The 24,273-nt window shown below is 43.4% G+C and overlaps 1 protein-coding gene and 1 long non-coding RNA gene across 2 annotated transcripts in view; one reads left to right on the top strand and one right to left on the bottom strand.

Annotated features, from left to right (window-relative positions):
- Nucleotides 1–24,273, top strand: part of SCHIP1 (schwannomin interacting protein 1) — a 646,656-nt gene that overhangs the window by 505,308 nt on the left and 117,075 nt on the right. The gene's annotated exons all lie outside the window — the stretch shown is intronic.
- LOC132540373 (uncharacterized) lies at nt 3,451–13,225 on the bottom strand. Its single transcript, XR_009551551.1, has 3 exons — nt 12,114–13,225; nt 5,854–6,004; nt 3,451–3,988 (listed from the first exon to the last, which is right to left on the bottom strand). It is a non-coding gene; the product is annotated as an uncharacterized LOC132540373 (long non-coding RNA).

Below are 24,273 nucleotides of genomic sequence, written 5' to 3'. Positions count from 1 at the left end.
TCCAAGAAGGGGGAAAGCATAGCCTGCTCTGTGCTGCAAGATTCCCAATAAGCCCTGCAAGGACAACTCAATCCAGGTCACATTTTTAAAAACAGAAACTTATAGTTACAGGATTTCCCCTATTTTCTTCAAGTAGAGAAAAAGTTAAATAATGAATGTTGGGAGTCGGGCAGTAGCACAGCGGGTTAAACGCAGGTGGTGCAAAGCGCAAGGACTGGCATAAGGATCCCAGTTCAAGCCCTTGGCTCCCCACCTGTAGGGGAGTCTCTTCACAGGCAATGAAGCAGATCTGCAGGTGTCTCTCTTTCTCTCCCCCTCTCTGTCTTCCCCTCCTCTCTCCATTTTCTCTCTGTCCTATCCAACAATGACGACAACAATAATAACTACAACAATAAAACAAGGGCAACAAAAGGGAATAAATAAATAAAATAAAATAAGTTTTAAAAAATCTTTAAAATAACAATGAAATGTTATTAAGGCACAAAGTATTTTATTTTATTTTATTATTACTATTTCTTTTTATTACCACCAAATTTATTGCTGGGGCTCAGTGCCCACATTGTGACTCCACTACTCCTGGTAGCCATTTTTTCTTTTCTTTTTTTCTCCTCTATTTTTATTTGATAGGACAAAGAAATTGAGAGGGAAGGGGAAGATAGACATAGAGAAAGGTAGACACCTGTATACCTGCTTCACTATTTGTGAAGCCTCCCTCCTGCAGGTGGGAAGTGGGGCTTGAACCCAGGTCATTGTGCGTGGTAAGGTGTGTGCTCAACCTTGTGTGCTACCACCTAGCCCCTCCAAAATATTTCTTTACTGGAATAAACTTCTGTCCAGGAATGGAAAACTGTCCAGGGGAGACAAGAAATGTAAAATGAGCATCTCTTACTCACTGAGTGATGGCTGGGATAAACTTACAAATATTTACATTCTGTTAGAGATATTATAGTAAAGTGGATAATATCATTTTTAAAATCAGTATTTACAGCATAGTATAAATTGAATCCTCTGCCTCTTTTGAAGCTTTTGATGATTTTTTTATATATTACAACATAAAATTGAAGGAGGATACACAGTTTTTCAGAATTCCCTTAGGAGGTTGTAAACAAAAATGTGGAGGCCTAGTGTCCTATGCTATCTTTAGGGAACCTCCCACCCAATTCGATTTCATTATTGAAAATTACCAGAGGAAGGAGGATAACTGACTGCTTAGTCTGTACTGGATTTACTACTGCCTCCAGCTGCAAACCTCGGTCTCTCCGACTCCAGCTTCCTGGTATAGTTGTAGATACAGAAACAGTACTTCTTGGCTGTGATCACAAATCACTAACAGCCAGAACCAAGGTCAGCCACACCCTGCTTAGCTTTGGGTCCAGCTACTTTAGAATTGAAGTTAGTGGGGAATTAGGTGAATTATTATTGCTTTACTCATCAACTGATGATTGAACCCCTTTTGCTGCTAAATAAAAACTCCATTTTCCAAAAGACTCTGAGGCAGTCAGTCTTTTTGACTGCCTGTATGCCAGATTTAGACAGGCGTCTAGCTTTCCTTCTTAAAAAGGTTCATTGACCTTTATTGCAAGTGGAGGAGTTTATGGGAACAGCAAATGGCTGGTCTCACTGAGCCATAAAGCAGGGATGCTCCAGGCTTTCTTCACCCTAGCCAACTGCCCACCTGCCATTCCAAAAAGCCCCATGCTGCCAGAAGGAAGCTCCATGGTAAAGTACAGGTTTTGGATGTGTGAGGTCCTAGGTTTGATTCCTGCTACACATATGACAGAGTATATTTCTGTATTTGCTCTTTTGTAACTAGCTCAAGTGACAACTAGCCATATGCTGGAGCACAGGGGAGGAGCTGACATTAAAAGGTCATGGAAATGCCATCTAATTTGGGGAGAAACAAACAAAAGTACTCTCTGAACCAGTGAAGCAAAAAGTCATGAAAAAGAAATGCTTGTTAGCTTTCAAAATATAACCAAATAAATGATGCTAGCATGCTACTGAGCAATATTCATTTAGAAGATGAAGTACTGCAGACCTAGGGGAAGAGGTAGCCAACTTAAAATACCCAGCCTCTCCCAACCCCCCCCCCCCCATCCTGGTTTATGAACCACGGCTCAGCACATGCATCCTTCTTTCTCTCTGGGTCTGCTCCCTAAAAGATGGTAAACTCCAGGAATGTTGAAAAGATGCCCTGTACTTCCAAGGTTCTGAATAAGTCAGGTATGTTTCAAAATGTCACTCTCTGGGGGCCAGGCAGTAGTGCAGTGGGTTAAGCGCACATGGCACAAAGCGCAAGGACTGGTATAAGATTCCCAGTTCCAGCCCTTGGCTCCCCACCTGCAAGGGGGGGGGGTCGCTTTACAAGCAGTGAAGCAGGTCAGCAGGTGTCTTTTTTTTTTCTCTTAAGCTCATGTACTTTTAAGTGATAAATACACAGTATTTAACTCTGTACACCTGATAAAAGGAAAATGCATAGTAGAAAGGATCAGGAATAAAACAGAAGCATCGGCCATTAAATCAACCACAGGATAGAAAAGTCAGCAGTCCCATGAAACTCAGCCCATAAAGCTGGAGAGAAGATGGGAGCCGATGACCTTGAAGCCTTCCCTAGCACCTTGGAAGCAAGTGGAGGTCATAGCTCTTCTTTCCCCCACCCCCAGCAATGTGATGCCCTCCTCTGGAGATGGGGTGAGAGTGACTGGTGACAAGCATGTGTCTAAATGCACACGTTCTGTTCCAGAAAGGCTTTGAGAATGGGAGTCCTAGTTCACAGGAAAGGCCTGGCCAATGGGGAAAGGGCCTCTCTGGCCCCTGTTCCAACAAGGAGCTAGAGGTTTTGGAGAGGAATCAGGTGTCTTTCTCTCACTCTCTTTGTCTTCCCCTCCTCTCTTGATTTCTCTCTTTCCTATCCAACAATAACAACAGCTGTAATTATAAAAAATAATAACAAAATAAAAATAATAAAATAACAACAAGGGCAACAAAAAAAAAATGGGAAAGATGGCCTCCAGGAGCAGAGGATTCCTGGTGCAGGCACCAAGCCCCAGCAATAACCCTAGAGGCAAAAATAAATAAGTAAATAAATAAATGTCACTTTATGTCTCTAAAACTAAGTAATATAAAATTTGGGCAAGTAGGCACTGTCTGCATGTGTGAGACCTTAGGTCTGTTCCCTTGCACTGCATAAGAAAAATACATATGCATACCTAAAAATAAACTTAACCTTAAACACAAACATAGAAATAACACATGTAAAGTGACTTTTACTAATGCCTTTAGCCACAATGTTTATAAGTTTTGATTTACAACCACTGTACAAGAACTGATGTCTTGCTTACTCTGTTGCATTGGCTTTTGTTATAGTTGTTATTTTCTTCTCCAAAGTGGGTAGTTTACTATTCCATGAAATAGATAATGAAAGAATATGAAATAAATTAGAGCAATCTGTGTCTTTACCAGGAAATTTAATTTGCATAGTTAATGTTTTATCAGAAAAAAAAAACCTATAGTTTTCCTCTAAACATTGCCTTAAGTTTATTAAAGTTTTTATTTATTCATTCATTTGAAGTCACATGGTCTCCTCTCCTTTCCATCATGAGAGAAAATTTCCAACATAATTCATATCTTTGTTGTCACCGAGGTTTCACCACCCTAGGCTGATTTTTTTGATCAATAAGATTATAGGATAAGAGGGGTACAATTCCACACAATTCCCACCACCAGGAGTTTCGCATCCCATCCCCTCCATTAGAAGCTTTCCTATTCTTGATCCCTTTGGGAGCATGGACTCAGGATCATTATGGGATGCAGTAGGTGGATGGTCTGGCTTCTGTAATTGCTTCCTGGCTGGATATGGGCATTGATAGATCAATCCATATCCCCAGCCTATTTCTGTCTTTCCCTAGTGGAGCAGGGCTCTGCAAAGGTGAGGTTGTCTATCCAGGGAAGTCAGGTTGATATCATAGTAGTATCTATAAGTTGGTGGCTGAAAAGCATTACAAAGCAGAACAAATTGTTTAATAACTAGGAACCTAAAGGTAAGAATATAGCAGGTGAGATTTGGGGTCTCTATTTTGGAAAAAGCTAGGAAGTCTATTTTAGGTACGACTTTACCAATTTTTGTCTGAGCCCAACAGCTAACATGCAGACAGGCTAAAGGTATTGTCTGGGGAGATGGTATCAGAGTTGGAAATAGAGTTAGAAAACTGGATCAGGGCAGAAAGTAGCTCCCAAATATGGGCAAAGTATATAAATACTGTCAAGTATAAACCCCATCAATCTGATCTGAGACCCATATTTAGTACAGGAGCATGTGTAACCTCTACACAGTTACATCCCCATAGATGTGAACTCGCAATCCATGGCCATAGCTACAAACATTGTAGGCTGCATTCATTGCAGAACCCATCTTCCTCCAGTGGAAAAGTATGTTGACTCAGCCTCCCTTCAGAGAGTGGGCCAGTCCCTCCCATTGTTCCATATTGAAGGCAAGGTCCTATAGAGACCCATAAGAGGGTCCACAATGCTTTTCTAATGGAGATGACCAGTGATGGTGGAGAGAGGGGTCTGTTATAGGTCTAGGCCCATCATATCTGTGTGGAAAATCCCAGAACTCCCTGACTAGGGTCCTGGATAACGGGGTGACCTATTAGTAACTAAAAGAGCCATCATTAAAGTATGTCGGTCTCTTGCCCTTACCCAACTTTTGTAGTCCTTACTTTATCTGACAAGGTTATCCAGGCTGATTTTTTGAGTCAAAGCAAAGAGAGAGCAGGAATGACACCATAGCTTTGAAGCTTCCCAGTGTGGTGGGGGCCAGCTTGGAATCTGGAACTTGTGCACAGTAAATCAGCCACCCTTCTAGGTCAGCTATTTTGTAGACTCTCCAACAAAGTTTATCAGTACCTCCTGATGCAAGTTTCCACTCTGATTTTTATAGCTAAGCTTCCTTGGTTTTTGCATTATATATATATTTTTTTCCTCCAGGGTTATTGCTGGGCTCAGTGCCTGCACCATGAATCCACCGCTCCTGGAGGCCATTTTTTCTCCCTTTTGTTGCCCTTGTTGCCGTAGCCTCGCTGTGGTTATTATTATTACCATTGTTGATGTTGTTCATTGTTGGATAGGACAGAGCGAAATGGAGAGAGGAGGGGAAGACAGAGAGGGGGAGAGAAAGATAGACACCTGCAGACCTGCTTCACCACCTATGAAGCGAGTCCTCTGCAGGTGGGGAGCCAGGGGCTCGAACCGGGATCCTTACTCTGGTCCTTGCACTTTGTGCCACGTGCGCTTAACCCACTGCACCACCACCCGACCCCCTTTGCATTACATTTTAAGGAATAGATACACTAATTTAACACAGCCCTTGAAAGTTTTTTTTTCCTTATTAATACCCGGGTTTCACTGCTCCAAGCTAACTTTTTCAGATAAAGAGAGGTGAGTGGTAAAGGAGGAGACACTACAGCACTGAGATGTCCTCCATTGTGGTAAGGGCTGACCTTGAACCTGGATTTATACTCTTGAAAAAGCAGGCACCTCATTCACATGAGCTGTTTTGCGGGCCCACAACCCTCAATAGTTTTTAAGCATTACCTATAACTTTTTAATAGTTAATTTAGACCAAAATTTTTTTCCCTTTACTCATAGAATAAATTCAGCTTCTGGGCTTATAGCTCTTTGCTTACTGATGAACATTATCACATGTAGGATCCCTGCTGGCAACCTGTCCTCATAAGGAGACATTTTTGCTAGACATATTAGATAGTGCTTTATCCTTGCTAGATCACAAACCACATGATCAGGGCTGAAAATGACATTAGAAGACATTCCAGGAAACTGAAGATGACTCACCTATGGAGCACACACTTTATGGTTTGTGAGGACCTAATCTGAACCCTCAGTCACCATATAGGAACACCTGCACGGGGGAAACTTCATATGCAGTGGAGCAGTGCTGTGGTGTCTCATCTCTCAGTCTCTCCCTCTGTCTCTCATTCTCTATCTGAAAAGCAAAATAAAATGAAGACATCCCTTAGATTTTACATTCAGACCAGAGAGTAGGGGGGTGAACAACAGGGCAAGTGTGTGGGTGCAATGTGTTACTCCCCCGCCACACACACACACAGATAAGGATTCACTGGGAAGCAGAGAGTCAGCTCCCAAGGATGATGGCTCCATGGGGAGAGCTTTCAGCAACTACAGACCCAAAGCCACTTAGAGGAGCAGTACAGGACCAACACGCTAAGAGCAATGAGGTCAGGTGGAGGCTTCTGTGGCAAGGGTCAATCGTTTTTATTAATACTAATTTTTAAAATGAAGAACAGTACATCACATTTAAGATAATTTAGTCCAGTAATAAACTAACAACAGCTATTTTCAGTTTTGCATATTGCTACCATACCTTCTGAGTAATAAGGATTTGGCTAATTGCAATCACAGGTATTTTATATTCTGCTCCTCTCAGGTAGCTTTCTTACATTAGGCTGATTCCATGTTAGTACATCATTCATACATTCATTATTTTAATGGATTTATGAAGGCCATTTAATAATTGTATTAAAATGCCTCTCTTTGGTGCCTGTGATAAAGCTCAGTATGTCCCAGTGGGAGCCGAGAATATCTGAGTAGGTACTGCGCCAGAATACTTCAACTCTAACACAAGCTTCTTAGCCTTTGTGTCTTAGTTTTCTGGTCTCTAAAATAGGGTGATAAATTGAGTTGTATGAATTTCTTAAACAATACTGATGTCTTATGAACAAAGTATAGGTGTGAGCTATTATTCTTAATGCTTTTTAAAAACTTTGGAGCCTTTGAGCTATTTTTGTTTTGCTACTAAAGAAAGCTGTAGAATATTCTCAGACAATAACTTGGATCCACCTGCATATCAGATATCAGACTCAGAAAAAAAAAACTAGTATAGTCATGGGCCTTTTGGAATATAACTAAAACAGGCCTATTTATAAAATGGAGACCCCCCAACTCTTTACCTAAACTATTCCAGCCTTTAGGTTCATGATTAGTCAACAGTTTGTTTGGCTTTATATATTAACTCTTTTTCAGCCACCAGGTTCCAGATGCTACCTTGATGCCAAGCAGACTTCCCTGGGCAGATGACCCCACCAATGTGTCCAGGAGCCCTGCTTCCCCAGAGCCCTGCCCCACTCGGGAAAGAGTGAGAGACAGGCTGGGAGTATGGATTGACCTGCCAACACCCATGTTCAGCTGGGAAGCAATTACAGAGGCCATACCTCCCACCTTCTGCACCCTATAATGACCCTGGGTCCATACTCCCAGACAGATAAAGAATAGGAAAGCTATCAGGGGAGGAGATGGAATATGGAATTTTGGTGGTGGGAATTGTATGGAGTTGTACCACTCTTATCCTATAGTTTTTGTCAGTGTTTCCTTTTTATAAATAAAAATTTTAAAAAAGAAAGTTGTAGAATAAACACCTCTAGGTTTTCTTTCATATGACTACTTTCATAAATGAAATCCTAAGAGGTAGATGACTGTCTCAGAGATTTATCACAAGATTATCTTTTAAGGAAATTCTTTTGGTCTCATCCTTTAAAGAACATTTGAATGTAGGGAAAGTAAATACTAGTTGATATAAAGAAGGTGGTAGGGGGCCAGGTAGTAGCATGCCAGGTTAAGTGCACATAGTACCAAGCGCAAGAACCTATGCAAGGATTCCGATTTAAATCCCTGGCTCCCCAACAGCAGGGGTGTTATTTCACAGGCAGTGAAGCAGATGTGCAGGTGTCTATCTTTCTCTCCTCCTCTCTATCTTTCCCTCCCTCTCAACTTCTCTCTGTCCTATCCAATAAAATGAAAAAAAAAATGGCTGTCAAGAGCAGTGGATTTGTAATGAAAGCACTGGGCCCCGATGATAACCCTAGAGGCAAAAAGAGAGAGAAGATGGTAAAGTAACCATGGATTTATTTAACAACAGTAAATTAGTAAAACACATTTTATCATAAAGCTAGTAGACATTATATAAAATCTATGCCATCCATTCAATTTCTTTATTTATATTTATTTTACTTGGTAGGACAGAGAGAAATTGCAAAGGGAGAGCTACCCCCTCACAGGTGGGGACTGGGGGCTTCAACCTGGGTCCTTGCACATGGTAACAGGTGGGCTCGACCAAGTGCACCACTGTCTCCTCCCCCCACCCCTACTGAATTGATTTAATGCAATAAGTATTTCCCAGTCAGTTGTAGGTTTGTGTTTGTTATGGGAGTCTTGCAAAGTTTTTGTCCAAAAATTTTTTTGTCAAAAATCTGGGTGGCTGGGTGGTGGTGCACCGGGTTAAGTACACATAGTAAGTGCTCAAGGATCCAGATTCAAGCCCCTGTCTCCCCACCTACAGGGAGGTCGCTTCACAAGCGGTGAAGCAGGTCTGCAGATGTCTCTGTCTCCCTCCCTCTCTGTCTCCCCCTCCTCTCTCAATTTCTCTCTGTCCTATCTAGTAAAATGAAAAGAAAAAAAAAATGACTTCCAGGAGCAGTGGATTCGTAGTGTTTGCACCAAGCCCCGTCGATAACCCTGGAGACAAAAAAAAAAAGATTAAAAAGATTTGTGAGGAGATGAGATGTGAAGGAAGAATGAGACTACATAATCCAACAAAGAAATGTATTTTATTTTGCTTTAATTTTTAATTAATTTATTTTTATATTACAGAATTGCATGCTGACAGGGGTTTGAATTCACACCAATCCCACCACCAGAGTTCTGAATCTTCAGTCTCCCCACTGCAATCCACCACGGTTCCCCTTAGCTTGTAGACATGAGCCAGCCATCATCTCTACAACTATCTGTTCACATTTATACATAATTCCCCCCCTTTTTTCCTGATTCAATCCTCTCTTCCCCTCCAAGCCACTCATGACGACATAACTACCTCCATATGTCCCTCTCCTTTTCCTTCTGTCTCTCTGGGTGCTGATGGAGCTGGAGTTCAGAGCCCTCTTATCTTCATCCTGTCACTCCCCTCCCCCCTCCCCTCTGGGAGTATGGATCAAGGTTGTTCATGGGGAGCAGAAGATAGGAGTTCTGACTTCTTTAATTGTTTCTCTGCTGAGCACGGGCATTGACAGGTTGAGCCATATCCCCAGCCTGTTTCTATCTCTCCTTATTAGATCAAAGGTCTAGAGATGCAACAGTCCAGGACACACTGGTGAGGTCATCTGCCCAGAGAATTTGGGATGGAGTCATAGTAGCATCTGTAACTTAGTGTCTGGAAGGCAGGCAGCATGACCTAAGTTGAGACAAGATGGTTAATGAACAGGAACCAAAAAGTAGGATGAGAGCAGATGAGATTAGGGATTTTAGGGTATAAGAAAGCTAGGGAAACCATTTTAGGCATGTTCCTGGGGTCACACAACTATGGTAGTTTTGCTTGAGTTTGGTAGCTATTCTAAGGTTGGATAGGAATATTGTCAGAGTAGAGAAAAGAGTAAGAAAGTTGGAGTAGCTCCCATTCTTATAAAAAAAAATTCTGTGGCCAATATTAACTACCTCCATCCACCTGCTCCAGGGCCCATATGTAAATGCATATTTATATTTAGCACCAGAGCCTTTTTAACCTCTAAGTCCCTATTGGTCTGAGCTTATAGCTCATGGTCACATCTGAGAAACATTGCAGGCTGCACTCATTTCAGAACCAGTCTTTTTCAAGTGGCGGGGCAGGATAACCCCAGCCTCCCTTTAGAGACTGGGGCTATCTTTATCGTCATTGATTTATGATGAATACAAGGTCCTGGAAGGGCTCACAAGATGCCATTCTTTTTTTTTTTTTTCATTTTTTAAATTACTGGATAGACAGAGAGAAATTGAGGGGGGAGGGGTAGAGAGAGGAAGGAGACAGTAAAATATCTGCAGCCCTGCTTCACCACTTGTGAAGCTTTCCCTCTGTAGGTGGGGACCAGCAGTTTGAACCTGGGTCCTTCTGCACAGTAATGTGTGTGCTTAACCAGGTACACCACCACCTGGCTTTAAGATGCCGTTCTTTTTTTTGTATTTATTTTCCTTTTTGTTGTCCTTGTTGTTATTTATTGTTGTTGTAGGTATCATTGTTGTTGTTATTGATGTCGTCATTGTTAGATAGGACAGAGAGAAATGGAGAGGAGGGGAAGACAGAGAGCGAGAGAGAAAGATAGACACCTGCAGACCTGCTTCACCACCTGCGAAGCAAAGCCCCTGCAGACGGGGTGTCAGGGGCTTGAACCGGGATCCTTACACTGGTTGTTGTGCTTCAAGCCACGTGCGCTTAACCTGCTATGCTACCGCCCAACTCCCCAAGATGCCGTTATTTATGGAAGTGACCGGTGATAGTGGAGAGAGAGGGACCTTTTAGAGGTCTAGGCCCATTATATGTGTATGGGAATCCAAGGATTCCCTAACTAGGACTCCAGATGACCAGGTGGTGTGATGTTGACCAAATGGGCCATTATTAAGTGAGACAGTCTCTTGCCCTTATTCAACTTTTGTAGTCCTCTCTTTCTCTGATGATCTTAGATTTTCTCTCAGTTGTTTAGGCACTGAGTGTCATATTTTTGGGATCCATCTTCTCTGGGCCTTTCTGCTAGGCTGCTCAGCTAATTTGGTCTAAGTCCAATCAATTAAAGAATTTATGATGCCTTCTTTGGGCACTTAAACCATTATTGAGCACTTAGACTTTGAGTTATATAATTGCCCCTTGTTTATAATATATGTACACTTGTATCCAGTACCCTAAACCCTAGCCTAATCTGGTGTCTGTTACTTAGTTAAATGACATGCCATCTAACATGGATGTAGGTTCCCATGTGTTAGGAAAGATCTCACTAGATTTTCAGAGTTATGAGGTTGACTTCTCAAACTTTCAGACTCGGTATATCTGGTTACAGTCCACAATAGGATTTCAGTAGCAGTATAATGTGAGGTCGAAGCACCAGTAGCAATTTGGTTGAAGGCAACAGAGATGGTATGGCAGTAAGGAATCATAAAGGAGGAATATTAACAAGTATGGGCATAGTCCTACATGTACCAGGACTAGGAGAAATGAGGGTCTTAAGAGAATGCAAGAGGTTTCTTATAGTCTTAAGAAGAGTTAAAATATCAATAATTAATTATTATTGTAACCAGATTAGTTGGGGGTTTGTTTTCTATGATAATCCAATGGTTAGTATCTATATTAATATACTTGACTTCACTATGCTTTGAACTCTTTTAGTGGTATCTGAACCTCTTTATATTTTAGATACTTACAAGGCCAAAAGGTCTGATCTGTCTGGCCTGTAGTTGATTTAGATGTTTACAGACCTATATTTTCAGATACATTTTTAGAACTCCATGAACAATTTAATCCCATGATCAGAGTTTGATTGTCTTGCAAATCTAAGATAGTAAATGTTTAAGAAAAAGCTAATATCTGTGCTTAAGGCTATGGTCTAGGCAGTTAGGGAACTTGAGATATTAAATCTATCCCCCTCCCCCGACATGTCATAAAACTAGTGATCGGACTAAATAGTGATAGGACTAAAATTTCACATCTTTCCTGACACTGAAAGCCTCCCCCCCTAGGTAACTATGATAGTTTTCCTATTTAAATATGGGTTGTGTTTTTTCTGGTTGTTTATTTTAAGCCTGTGTGTTCAGTTATCTAAATTCCACACAGGAGTGAAACCATTCTGTAGCTTTCCTTTACCTCTTTGCTTATTTCAGTAAGTATAATGTTCTCCAGTTCCATCCATTTTATCCCAAAGAATGCAAAAGCATCTTTTTATTGCTGAGTAGTACTCCACTTAGTATATATTGCATAACTTTTTTTATCCAGTCATCTGTCGAGGGACATTTTGGTTGCTTCCAAATTTTTGCTACTGTGGATAATGCAGCTATGAACATGAGGGTACATACAAATACTACATGTAAGACATAATTAGCTATGCAATAATTGAACAATAACCAATTGGTAAGAAAAATGTTAGCACATAACTAATAATCAAATTAAATGTTACTTTTTTCAGAATTGAATATTTTATGATTAATTTTAACTCATCCCAAGCCAATTGGCTAGACTTGCATCTGAAGCTCATCAACAAAAAATGTTTAATAAGACACATTCATACCTGTGTCAGTTGCAAGATGGAGCAGTCAATCTCAGCTGTGAGTTTTAGCTCAGAAGTAGACGTAGCCTTGGTAGAGAATTAGTGTGTTTATGTCTCTTGGAGGTTCTCTGCCTGCTAAAATAATATCCTCTCCACTTTACTCATGTTCAGGGTGTGCCAGTCATGTGTCTTACATAATTAAGCCTCACCCCTTCTGTCTGTAAGAAGGGGTGATTTCCTTTCCTCTGTGATGAGCAGGAGCAGTGCTTTCTAGGAAGCCAAACCTGAAATAGGTGTAGAAGCCCTCTGAGTACTTGGAATAATGGCACAGGACTTCTGTCTGCTAGGGAAGTCAGTGCCATAGAAAAGGTTCTTTGCACTACACAATGGTTTGCCCAATGCCATTCTTCTGCCTCTCCAACAGTTATTAAGCTGCCTGCTGTGTACAGATCTCTAGAACTGAGGCTCCAGATTCTTCCCAGAATGCTTAAGCCTCCACATCTATAGAAGGAGCTGCTTTTGCCAGAGCAGGTTCCAAAGTAGGGTGATGAAGATGTCTTCCTTATATGGTGAAAAGCACCCTGCCCCTTTAAGGCCAGGGGACTGGTCTACAGACAGTCCCGGGAAGTTTGCAGGCAGCCCCTCCGGTGCCTGTTTCTTGCTGCTGTGCAGGTAAGTTCTCAAACATCTTCTCCCTGTTGCCCTCTACAATGGTTCTGGTGGTGTGGTAGGCTGCAGATACGATTAGAGAGGGCTGGGGAATTCAAGCTCAGCAAAGAGGATGGTGTTTGGAGAAGTTCGAGCTGCGGGAAGAAACCAGGTTACAAGGGAAATGTGCAGTAATTTGCTGGCCAAGGAGGATGCAGCTAACTTCCAGTGGGAGGAGGCATCAAGGTTACAGGAAGCCTGAGCTTCCAAGATTGGGTGGGGGAGCAAATGCAGCAGGAAAGAGGGCCAGTTTCTAGGTAAGACCCTGCAGGGGTCAGCTGAGACTTGTGAGCTGGAGAACCTGGTCAGCTGCAAGTTCAGACCAGACAGTTTGGAGGAAATGATGAAGGTTGTGTGGGAGCCAGAGCCCCATGGAAAGGACAGAGATCATTTGCAAGGTCCCCTGGCAGGAAGGCTGCAACCTTAACCCTTCACACACCTAGCTGGTTAGCAGGTAGGGTTTGACTGCACAGAGCATGGGGTGCAGTGGAGCGGGAAGGGGAGGGTGACTCAGCAAAAGGGGACTAAATAAATGAATAAGGCTGTGACTGTGGAAACACTCCTCTAAAGCCCTACATTACCCCCTGCAGAGAGGAGAAATCTAAACTCAGAAATTCTGTGTCATCCATAAGCAGACTTGGAAGAAGTCTCCTTGAAGCTGATTACAGCTGTCATATTAATCCAGTTTCCCTGGCTTCTTTTCCCTATGGTCTGAAGCCCCCTAAAATATTCATTTGAAATTAACAGAACTTTCTGAGAGCTAAAGAAAGAGGAAAGGCTTGGATCACACAGTGGAAATGGGGTTTTTATAAACAGAATAAGAGGTGGGAGTTCCAGTTTTTGATGGTAATTTGCAAAGACTACCTAGCCCTTTTTTCTGTTACAGCCCCAGAGATGTTCACCCAGGAATTTAGAAAGAAATGGTAAAATTGTCCTTGCAGGAGGAGCCTGACCTTTTATTATTCAGAGGGAGGGGTTTCCCACAGTGGTGAGGTATGAGGAGGGCTGGATTAAAATTCCTCACATTCTTCAGGCCTTTGAAAATGTCCATTCCTCTGAGTGGTCACTGAAGAATTCTTTTTATTATTAACAATTAGGTGCTCTATCCACTGGCTTACTAAAGACTAGGTGTGTGTGTGGTAGTGGTGGAGGGAGGGGGGCATGAAACAAAGGGTTTGTTACATCAACAAGGTTTCTTAATACCAAGATCCCTCTTTTTATTCTAGTGGGTGGGCAGTGACAGGGTTGCTCATCCAGTAGAAGTTGTGTTCATAATCACAAAAGATTTTCCCATTCAGAAACACCAGTGTCCCAACCAGAAAGTTAACTGAGCTTCCCCTTCCTGAGTTGGAAGACCGCAGGTTGCGTGGGTATAACTTCGCTCTGTTTGTTTCAAGCTAAATTCAGAAAGTGGTGTCAGCTATACTGCTTTCCAATATGAGTGCTGCCAAGAAAAACAAAATCACATACCCAGAGCTGGAGAGTCTCTAAAAACGACACCCTGTGATGATCCTTTATGAGCTAAATCAAGGCACTTAAAAAGAGATAAGGTGTGCCTTCCTGAAAACTTCCCACAGTGACTCAGTTGATTGCATAGCAAAGCCTTTCATTTATCTGTGCCTCGGTTCATTCAGCATTCATAGTACTATTTATGGGAGGAACCTTCCCATAAAGTGGAGGGATGAATTAGACTTCGATCCAGTTCATCCAGGTTGGATCTCCAGTCCCTTCAGTCATGACAAACTTAACCAAGTTACTCAGCTCTGTTAATTAAGGCAGTAAATAGGGGGCTGGGCAGTGGCACAGTGGGTTAAGTGTACATGGTGCGAAGTGCAAGAACTGGCATAAGGATCCTGGTTCGAGCCCCTGGCTCTCCAACTACAGAGAGGGTCTTCACAAGCAATGAAGGCAGGTCTGCAGGTGTCTGTCTGTCTTCCCCCTCTCTGTCTTTCCCTCCTCTCTTGATTTCTCTCTGTCCTATCCAACAACAACAATAATAATAACAATAAAAACAATAAAACAGCAAGGGCAACAAAAGGGAAAAAATAGCCTCCAGGAGCAGTGGATTCGCAATGTAGGCACCAAGTCCCAGCAATAACCCTGGAGGCAAAAAAAAGACGGTAAATAATAATGTCCTATGTTTACTGAACCAAGAGCCCAGTAACCCAGTAGCATCCCATATTTTTCCCCCATTTCTTTCTCCTTTTCCATGACATAGGAAATGATACTGTTCTTTGGGGAGAAAATGGGTTCTAAGAACAGAAAACGCTTTGCTAGAGAACCAGCTAGCTCAGTCCTCTCCTTGCTGTCCTCCATAGGATACTGGATTCCCCCTAGAAGCCTATTCTAATTATCAACCAGGTCTTTAAAACAAACCCACCCTCCCTATTTTGACATTCAGAGACATCAAGAATAGTTGACTATTTTCTTTTGGTATAAAAATATCCCATAAAAAAAGAAAAAATATCCCATGTGACAGAAGAACAATAGAATTTTATTAATGATGGTCTGTCCAACAGTAAGTTTAACAAGCATTTGAAAGGAACTTTGTTGTTGTTCTAGGACACTCCTTACAAGTGTGTCAGTCATAGCCCACTGCTGCTTTCCTGTAACTCACAGATGTCTGTCAGAGCAGTCAGTGTTGCTGTCAGAAATTGAAGAAGCAGGTTGGCTTCACTGGCTGCTGGTTCTGCACTATGCATGATGTTATTTCAAACCGAACACTCCCCATCACCACCACCACCACCACCACCACCAACACACACACACACACACACACACACACACACCTGAGTTAGAAATAGTCAACTTGAGCAACAGAACATTCCATTGGAAGCATAATTCTTAGTACATACAGCAGCATTCTCTTAAACTAATGTCATGGCAGGTCACCTAGTAGCAGATCTATCAAGAATTACCACCGTCAGGACACTGGCGTTGAGAATCCACTCTGCTTTTTACAGTGGCTGTGGACTATTGTGCAGATGTCTTCACTTCTACTACCTGTTCAGTAGGAAGGATGACAGTAAGCACAGGACTAGGGAATAGCCCGGAGATGTGTGTGGGGTGTCAGTGATCACAATGGATCTAGGTTCCTGTAGACTTGTTGGACCAATAGCTAGTGATCTCTGGATGATTTTTTGTCTTGAGTCCTTGTCCTCTAAGAAGATGTTCCAACTCAGGTTTACTCAGGAATATTTGCTCTCCCACTATTCCAGAGCTGGTGAACAGATGTTTAAACTCAAGCTACATTTTCAAATAGCTGCTGGGTTGGTGAAGGGCTGGGTTGGTGCTCCAAGCAGGGAGCTCTCCCCTGGACTGCATCCCTAGTGCAAGAAGGGAGATTTCCGATCTCCATATACCCACCTCTGCCTTGTTCCAAGATTGGGTTTTTATTTATTTATTTATTTATTTATTCCCTTTTGTTGCCCTTGTTGTTTTATTGTTGTGGTTATTATTGTTGTTGTCATTGTTGGATAGGACAGAGAGAAATGGAGAGAGGAGGGGAAGACAGAGAGGAGGAGAGAAAGATAGACACCTGCAGACCTGCTTCACCGCCTGTGAAGCGACTCCCCTGCAGGTGGGGAGCCGGGGTTCGAACTGGGATCCTTATGCCGGTCCTTGTGCTTTGCGCCACCTGCGCTTAACCCGCTGCGCTACAGCCCGACTCCCGATTGGGGTTTTTTTTAAGTACCAATCAGAAGACAGAAGGTTTTTCAAATTTATTCCATTGGAACAATAAATCATTTTTCAAAGTTTTGGGACCAAAAGTGAGAAGATAAAAGACCTGTGAAGTAAAATGGAATGTGACTGGCTTGTAGACGAGTGATGTAACAGGCCCCAAAGAGGAGGCCAATTCGGGTGACAGGTTGGCCTGCAGGGATTGCTAGCCATTGAGTGCTCCAGGCTGGGCAGTGGACACTGCCGGTGCCAAGGATGTATGAGGGGACACAGCTGGTTCTGAGCCGTGGTCTGCATGCTTCTCGTCTCGGAGTGCCTCTCCACTGAACTGCTGTGCTGAAACCTGCCACTGTGGCCTAGTAAATAGGCATTGGCCTTTTGAGTCATGACTCGCCCTGTCACTGATTTCAGTGTGAGACTTGGTTTTGGTGTCTTGTTCTTGCTCTGCAAAATGAGTTTGATATTATCTATTCCTTCCCACTCATTGGATGATTAAGTGATATATAACTTTATGGCATCTATTTTAGCTGAGCAGTGAATATTTATGAAAACATATCCCCAGGCGCTGGGGTACCACAGCAGGTTGCTCCCATGAACACAAGTCTACAAGAAACAGGGAACAACCAAAGAGAAAGGCATCCTGAGGAAAGCTATTGTGGGGGGTCAGAGAGGGCCTCCCTGAGGAAGATGATGTAGAGAAGGGGCCAACAAGGTGTCTTGGGGTGCTGCAGTGGACAGAGCAGTAGCCGATGCAAAGGTCCTGAGGTAGGAGGTGGCAAAGGCCAGGTCAAGTGAGTCAGATTGACCTGCTGGGATTATTAGCTGGTGTGGGCTCCAGCTGAGGGTGTGTGAAGATACACAAGCTTTGGTTCATATGCAAAGCTGGGCTGAAGACAGGGCCCTGGTGACATTGGGTGGGGCCCAGGGATGCCTACCCTGTGCTCTGCCTAGGATGAACTTCCAGAAGATTGTCCTGCCATCTGTCCTATTGGTCCTTCCTGAGAATCCTGAATAGACTGTCAGGTCACAGCAAGGTCTCTGAGTGTCAAAGAAAGCTGCTAGAATACTGTAGGCTGTCAGCAGTGACCTTTAAAAGGTCTCACTGATGAGTAGAGCATCTAAGAGACAGAGAAGGGGTGGAGGGATCAGCGGGGCACAGTGAAAACCACCTACCTGCTCAGAGAGGACATGATGTGCTGTCAGGGAGGACATGAAGAACCCAGGAGTGTTTTGTTTTGTTTTTTTGCCTCCAGGGTTATCGCTGGGGCTCAGTGCCTGCACTATGAATTCACTGCTCCTGGAGGCCATTTTTTCCCATCTTGTTGTAGTTGTTATAGCTGTTGTTGTTGGTTAGGAAAGAGAGAAATTGAGAGAGGAGGGGAAGACAGAGGAGAGAAAGATAGACACAAAAAGACCTGCTTCACCACTTGCAAAGCAACCCCACTATAGGTGGGGAGCTAGAGGCTCAAACTGGGATCCTTACACTGGTCCTTGCGCTTTGCTCCATGTGCACTTAACCCATTGCGCTACCACCCAGCCCCTGCCCCCCCACCCCCAGGGGTATTTCTACCAGCCCAAGAGGTAGCCCAGAGATAGAGCTTTAGGCTTACAAACATGAGGTCCCAAGTTCAGTCCCAGCTATTGTCTATGCTAGAGTATTGATCTAACCTTTCTATATACTCCCTCTTTCTCTAACTCACGAGAAAGAATCTTTTTGAACAGTAAGAAAGAAACTGCTAAATAAATGCACAATACTGTTTTCCACAACACCTGTTATGGATTTTTTTCCCCCTCAAGAGGTGTGGCAGTTTCAGATCCACTTGTTTCCACTCTGTTCATTGCACGGAATCTTTGCGGCAGGAATTACAGCAGCTCTCCTCTTCCCAGCTTTATGGAGAGCTTTCCAAAGGTCTCCATCCTCACGCTTTCTAACTGCAGGCGACTGCTGAAAGCCAAAAAGACAGCTTCTTTGACTGGGGCTTGTAACAAGAGAGAAAGCCACACATGCTTCAGGAATAGCAATGTGTGTGCTCTTTCTCTGAGGGGTCTCTGGGAATTAGCCCTCATATATCATTTTATAAAAAGGCACCTACTCACCGCACGTGCGTGAAGTAACCAAGTGCACACTGATTCTGCACAGAGAGGAGCAGTGAATGAACTCCAGGCTCTCTTGGCAAGATTGCAGGCATTCTGGTACTAACTGTGCACAAGCAGCAAAGCCCAGCAAATGTGCCCAGGTTCTGAGTCTCCCTACAAAGGTAACTTGGCAACCCCGACTTCATACACACATGTCCTCAACCTTCTCTCCCCTCAAATGAAAAAACTGTCTGTTGGAATTAGTGGATTTTTTTGTGCAGGCACCGAGCCCCAGTGATAACCCTGGTGACAAAAAGAGATAAATAGCCAGCAGGGTTATTGCTGGGGCTCAGTGCCTGCACAAAAAAATCCACCCATCCCAACAGACAGTTTTTTCATTTTATAGGACAAAGAGAACTTGGAAGGGGAAGGAGGAGAGAGGGAGAGAGAAAGACATCTGCAGCAATGCTTCACAGATCATGAAGCTTGGCACATGCAGCTGGGGACCAGTGCCTCAAACCTGAGTCCTTGTGCATAGTAATGTGTGTTGTTGTTGTTGTTCTCCTCCTCCTCCTCCTCCTCCTCCTCCTCCTTCTTTTGCCTCCAGGGTTATTACTGGGGCTCTTGGCCTGCACTAGGAATCCACTGCTCCTGGAGGCTATTTTTCCCATTTTGTTGCCCTTGTTGTTGCACTTGTTGTAGTTGTTATTATTGTCATAGCTGTTGTTGTTGTTGGATAGGACAGAGAAATTGAGAGAGGAGGGGAAGACAGAGAGGAGAAGAGAAAGATAGACACCTGTAGAACTGCTTCACAGCTTGCAAAGTGACCCCCTGTAGGTGAGGAGCTCGGAGCTTGAACTGAGATCCTTATGCCTGGCCCTTGCGCTTTGTTCCATGTGCGCTTAACCCGCTGCGCTACTGCCCAGCCCCCAAGTAATGTGTGTTTTTTTTTTAAATATTTTATTTTATTTATTAATTCCCTTTTTGTTGCCCTTGTTGTTGTTTTTTATTGTAGTTATTATTGTCGTCGTTGTTGGATAGGACAGAGAGAAACGGAGAGAGGAGGGGAAGACAGAGAGGGGGAGAGAAAGATAGACACCTGCAGACCTGCTTCACCGCCTGTGAAGCGACTCCCCTGCAGGTGGGGAGCCGGGGTTCGAACCGGGATGCTTATACCGGTCCTTGTGCTTTGCACCACCTGCGCTTAACCCACTGCGCTACAGCCCGACTCCCGTAATGTGTGTTCTTAACTGAGTATACCACTGCCTGGTCCCTCTTCCCTCACTTATGACCTCTGTCCTCAAGGCTATCACTTCTCACCTATGGCTGCATGTAACCCCTCTCATTCCCACCTCTGTCCTGGGACTTGTGGAGAATAGCACTTCCCATCTGGGCCTGGGTTGAGTGAGGGGGAAATGGCTACAGGATGTCACCTGGGTGTGACTGGCTCCATAGAGTGGGGAGTCAGAGGACTCCTCCGGGTCACCACAGGAGAACTGGGGACACCTCATCACAACAGCAGAAGAGTAGATGGGGCCCAACTTTCACCCCCCCCACACACCCTTCCAATTTCAGGTGAAACAGAGGAAGAAATGGAAGATAGGACCGCTCCTCCCCCCTCAACACACACACAAGCACACATACCCATGCGTGCAAAAAAAAAAAAATCATAAATTAAGCTGGCCACACCTTGGTAAAGTGCCTGCTCTGTAAAAGCATAACCAGCCTTCCTTTCCTTCCTTCATTTCTCTCTCTCTCTCTCTCTCTCTCTTTCTTTCTCTTTTTCTTTCCCTACCTCCCTCTGTTGGCTCTTTCGTGCGCTGAAGGAGAGTACCAGTACCACAATGTTTTTCAGGATCTCCATTGCTGAGTGCTATACTCGACATTAATTAGATGCTCAATCAGTTTTGTTAGATGAGTGGGTAGGGAGGATATAAAAATGGAGACAAATGAGTCCAAGTCCATTCAAAGCTCAAGAGTCAGCTTTAGTTAAAAGTCATATATTCTGTCCACAAGAGCCTGGACTTCTTAGAATTAGGGAGAGAAGAGGAGATTTTAGATATTATAGCAATAATTTTTAGATAGTAGTTTCTAATCCTCTCTGTCTCCACTGAGAGCTACCAGTTTCACAGGATTTTAGAAATACTAGTGGCTTTCCCAGCCTTTATGGTATGTCTTCTGTTTGTAAAGACCTAATAAAAACTTGCTGAGTAGAAATTTCCAGATCTCTTACTCTATGACTTCATGCCTCTTTAAGCTATTTCCAGAAAAGAGAACCAAAATCAGAAAGCTTAAATCTGGCTGCCTCTTGTCTCCATAAACTTTGATCCTTTCACTTACTTAAAATTCATAACCACCCAGGCCTCCCAATTAGAATTGCTAATGAGCAGGGAGAGGTCACATGGGATGAAGGCCCTGACCTGTCTAGCCAAGTTCCCAGAAATAGCAAAGCCTGGCTGGTGTGGAGCTGGGGGCAGCAGAAGGGGCTGGCAACTGGCAGCAGAGGTGGCCCTGGAGTGTCACACACAAAACCTGGGCCAGTCTGCAGGATGCTGCATTTGCAGAGGAGCTGTGCATGGTCAAAACTTCCGGGCAGTAGTCAAAAGTCTGAGTAGCTCTGAGCCAATCAGGTAATTGCCAGTCTCAGGAAAGGGTGTCAAGGCCAAGGGAGGGACAAGTAGCCATTGTGCCCCCTCCGAAACTCCAGGCCCTCAGCTGAGCCCAAGGTGGACTGAAGGAACATTTTTCTAAAATACTGTCCACATGGCAGAGTAACAGACATTTCCAGTTTTATGGTGCTGTGATGTGCTTCATCTATGTATGAAGCCTGATTTGCAGTTTCGGTGGCCAGTGTCTGAGCTCTGTTATTTTGCTTTTCCTGTCAACCTCCATCCACACACTGGGCACAAGCTAGTCCCATTGTTTCTTATGTGGGCTGTCCTGGGAGTGGGAGAGCTGCTGAGAACTGATATGCCTTGGAATTTAATGACGATAATAAACCATTTCAGAATGAAAGGAAGTGGGTAGGCTCCATGGGGTCTTATCTGAAAGACACCATGGAATGGGGGGGGCAGCAGGAGGTGTCAGGGAAAAGACCCTGGGAGGCATGGAAACTGCTTCAGAGGAGTCACATCAGGAACTTACACATGCATGTGACTTTGTTACTAGGATGAACAGCTCAGTTCAAGGCCACTCAGGCCCCTAATTGCACAGATGGGTGCCCAGGCAGCTGAGCTCCAGTCCCCACAACACATCATCACCAAACTATAGTGAAAGGCGAGTGTTGTGAGGGGGAGTGGGAGGGAGAGACAGAAATGTGATCAGGGTAGGACACCCCCATCCCGAGGTCTTCAAATGTCTAGAATAACTTGAGTTAAAGAGCAGAAGTGGTGACTGCTGGTGTTCACTTTATCGTTATTCCTTAACTGTGCTAGTGTGCTTTTTATATCCTTTGTGTACCTGTCTGTTTTAAAATTTAAAAAGTTGGGGCCAGTAGGTAGAGCAGTGGGTTAAATGCACATGGCACCAAGTGCAAGGACTGGCATAAGGACCTGGGTTTGAGCCTCGGTACCCCACCTGTAGGGGGGTTGCTTTACAAGCAGTGAAGCAGGTTTGCAGGTGTGTCTATCTTTCGCTCTCCCTCTCTGTCTTCCCCTCCTCTCTCAATTTCTCTCTGTCCTATCAAACAACAATGATAGCAATAACATCAATAACAACAATAATAACAACAACAAGGGCAACAGAAATGAGGAAAATGGCCCCCAGGAGCCATGGATTCGTAGTGCTGGCACCAAGCCCCGGAGATAACCATGGAAGCAAAAAAAAAAAAAAAATTAATTAAATAAAATAAAAGTTAAAAAGTTAATTTAACTCCATCCAAACAATAAAGATCCATATTCTGAAAGAAACTGGTCAAAACTCAAAATAAGGGAATTGGGAGCCGTAGCACAGAGGGTTAAGCGCATGTGGCATGAAGCGCAAGGACTGGCGTAAGGATCCCGGTTTGAGTCCCCGGCTCCCTACCTGTGCAGGGGAGTCACTTCACAAGTGGTGAAGCAGGTCTGCAGGTGTCTATCTTTCTCTCCACTTCTCTGTCTTCCCCTCCTCTCTCCATTTCTCTCTGTTCTGTCTAAAAAAAACCACAAATAACAATAACTACAACGATAATTAAAAAAAGGGCAACAAAAGGGAAAATAAATAAATAAATATTAAAAAATTAAAACCAAAACCAAACTGAAAATAGTTGACAGAATAAGGTCAATAGATCTTATTATGGGGTGGGCGGTGGAGAGAAGAGAGTAGACATTCCCATTTATGATGCAGGATGGCCTTAGAAGGGAAACTTGCTTCCTGTAGAGGGGCATGGTGTGTGTGTGTGTGTGTGTGGGGGGGGGTTTATTGCTATTGAATGAAGCTGCACCTGGTGAGCTCTGCTCCTTTCCTGTGTCATCACCCACCCAGATGATCTACTGTGCTTGGTGCACCAGCCCCATATTCAAATTTTGCTTCTCTCTTTACATGCCTCAAATAACTCATTTTCCCCCTGCATCCTCCCTGAGCCAAGTTCCCAGTGCTTGGTTCTTTTGATCTTTATGTTAAAATCAGCTTTTCCTCTGATGATTTTCTGTTCTGTTCCTTCGAATCCTGTCCACTTACTTCCATTTCTCAGGGAGCTGGATGTTTAGTGTGGTCTGGATGAGGTTCAGGTATAATCAGGTGATCACCTGCAAGGCGTGGGGTCACTTTCAGCAGCAAAGATGGTTCATCAAAGGCATGTGTGACATTCTGAGATGAAATAGTGTCTTGCTGGGCCAGGTGCTCAGGGGTAATTGCTAATAGGAATTGGTGCTGATCTCTTAACTGGGTGAGGCTGTGCTCCAACCAGAGGAAATACACTTCCTCAGCCTGCCTGCCTGCCTGCCCACCCTCTCTGCAGAGAATTTCCTTTTCAGTCTAGTAGCTATCCATAGCTTATTTCTTTGATGCTTCAATTTACACATTTAAAATTAATTTCCCTTTTGTTTCCTAATCATATACTTAACCTCATTAGTTTAATTCATGTCATACGATTTGACTAGTAAATGTGTTTACCAGGTTAGCATTATTTACAAAATAGTCTATCCTTTGCCTTTCTCCAGAGAACTGACAATCATGTTTGTACTATCTTATTTTTAATTTCTCTTTATTAAAGAGTAGGCATTGCTTTTATATTTTTAATTTTCACTGTTTTCCTTGATTAGCCACAATATTCATCTATTCAACATCTGACACTAGTTTGGGTGAGGAAAAAATAAAATGGACTGCTGTCTACTACTGTTTGCTTCAAATTAATCTTGTGGGGGGGGTGGAGGAGGGCTATAAGTGGAATGAGATTCCTTGCTGCCAGGGTTGAGTGGTGGCAGTTGTTGTTTTTTTTTCTCTCTCTCTTTTTAAAAATATTTTATTTTAAGGAGAGGGACAGACAGACAGACCACGTCACTGCTCATCTCTGGCTTATGGTGGTGATGAAGATTGAACCTGGAACCTCAGGCCTAAAAGTCTTTTGCACAAACATTATGCCATCTTCCCAGCCTGAGTGGTGAACATTTGGGATTCAGTGTATTGCACAGCTCTGTGAATGATCCAAATGTATTTTTAAGTGCAAAATACTTATACAAACTTATAAGTGTAAGTATAAACTTATATAACTTATCAGTTATATACAAAACTGATCTTA

The sequence above is a fragment of the Erinaceus europaeus genome, chromosome 9, assembly GCF_950295315.1.
Source record: "Erinaceus europaeus chromosome 9, mEriEur2.1, whole genome shotgun sequence".
NCBI lineage: Eukaryota > Metazoa > Chordata > Mammalia > Eulipotyphla > Erinaceidae > Erinaceus > Erinaceus europaeus.
The sequence above is the reverse complement of the archived record's forward strand: the minus strand, read 5'-3'. Positions and strand labels throughout refer to the sequence as shown.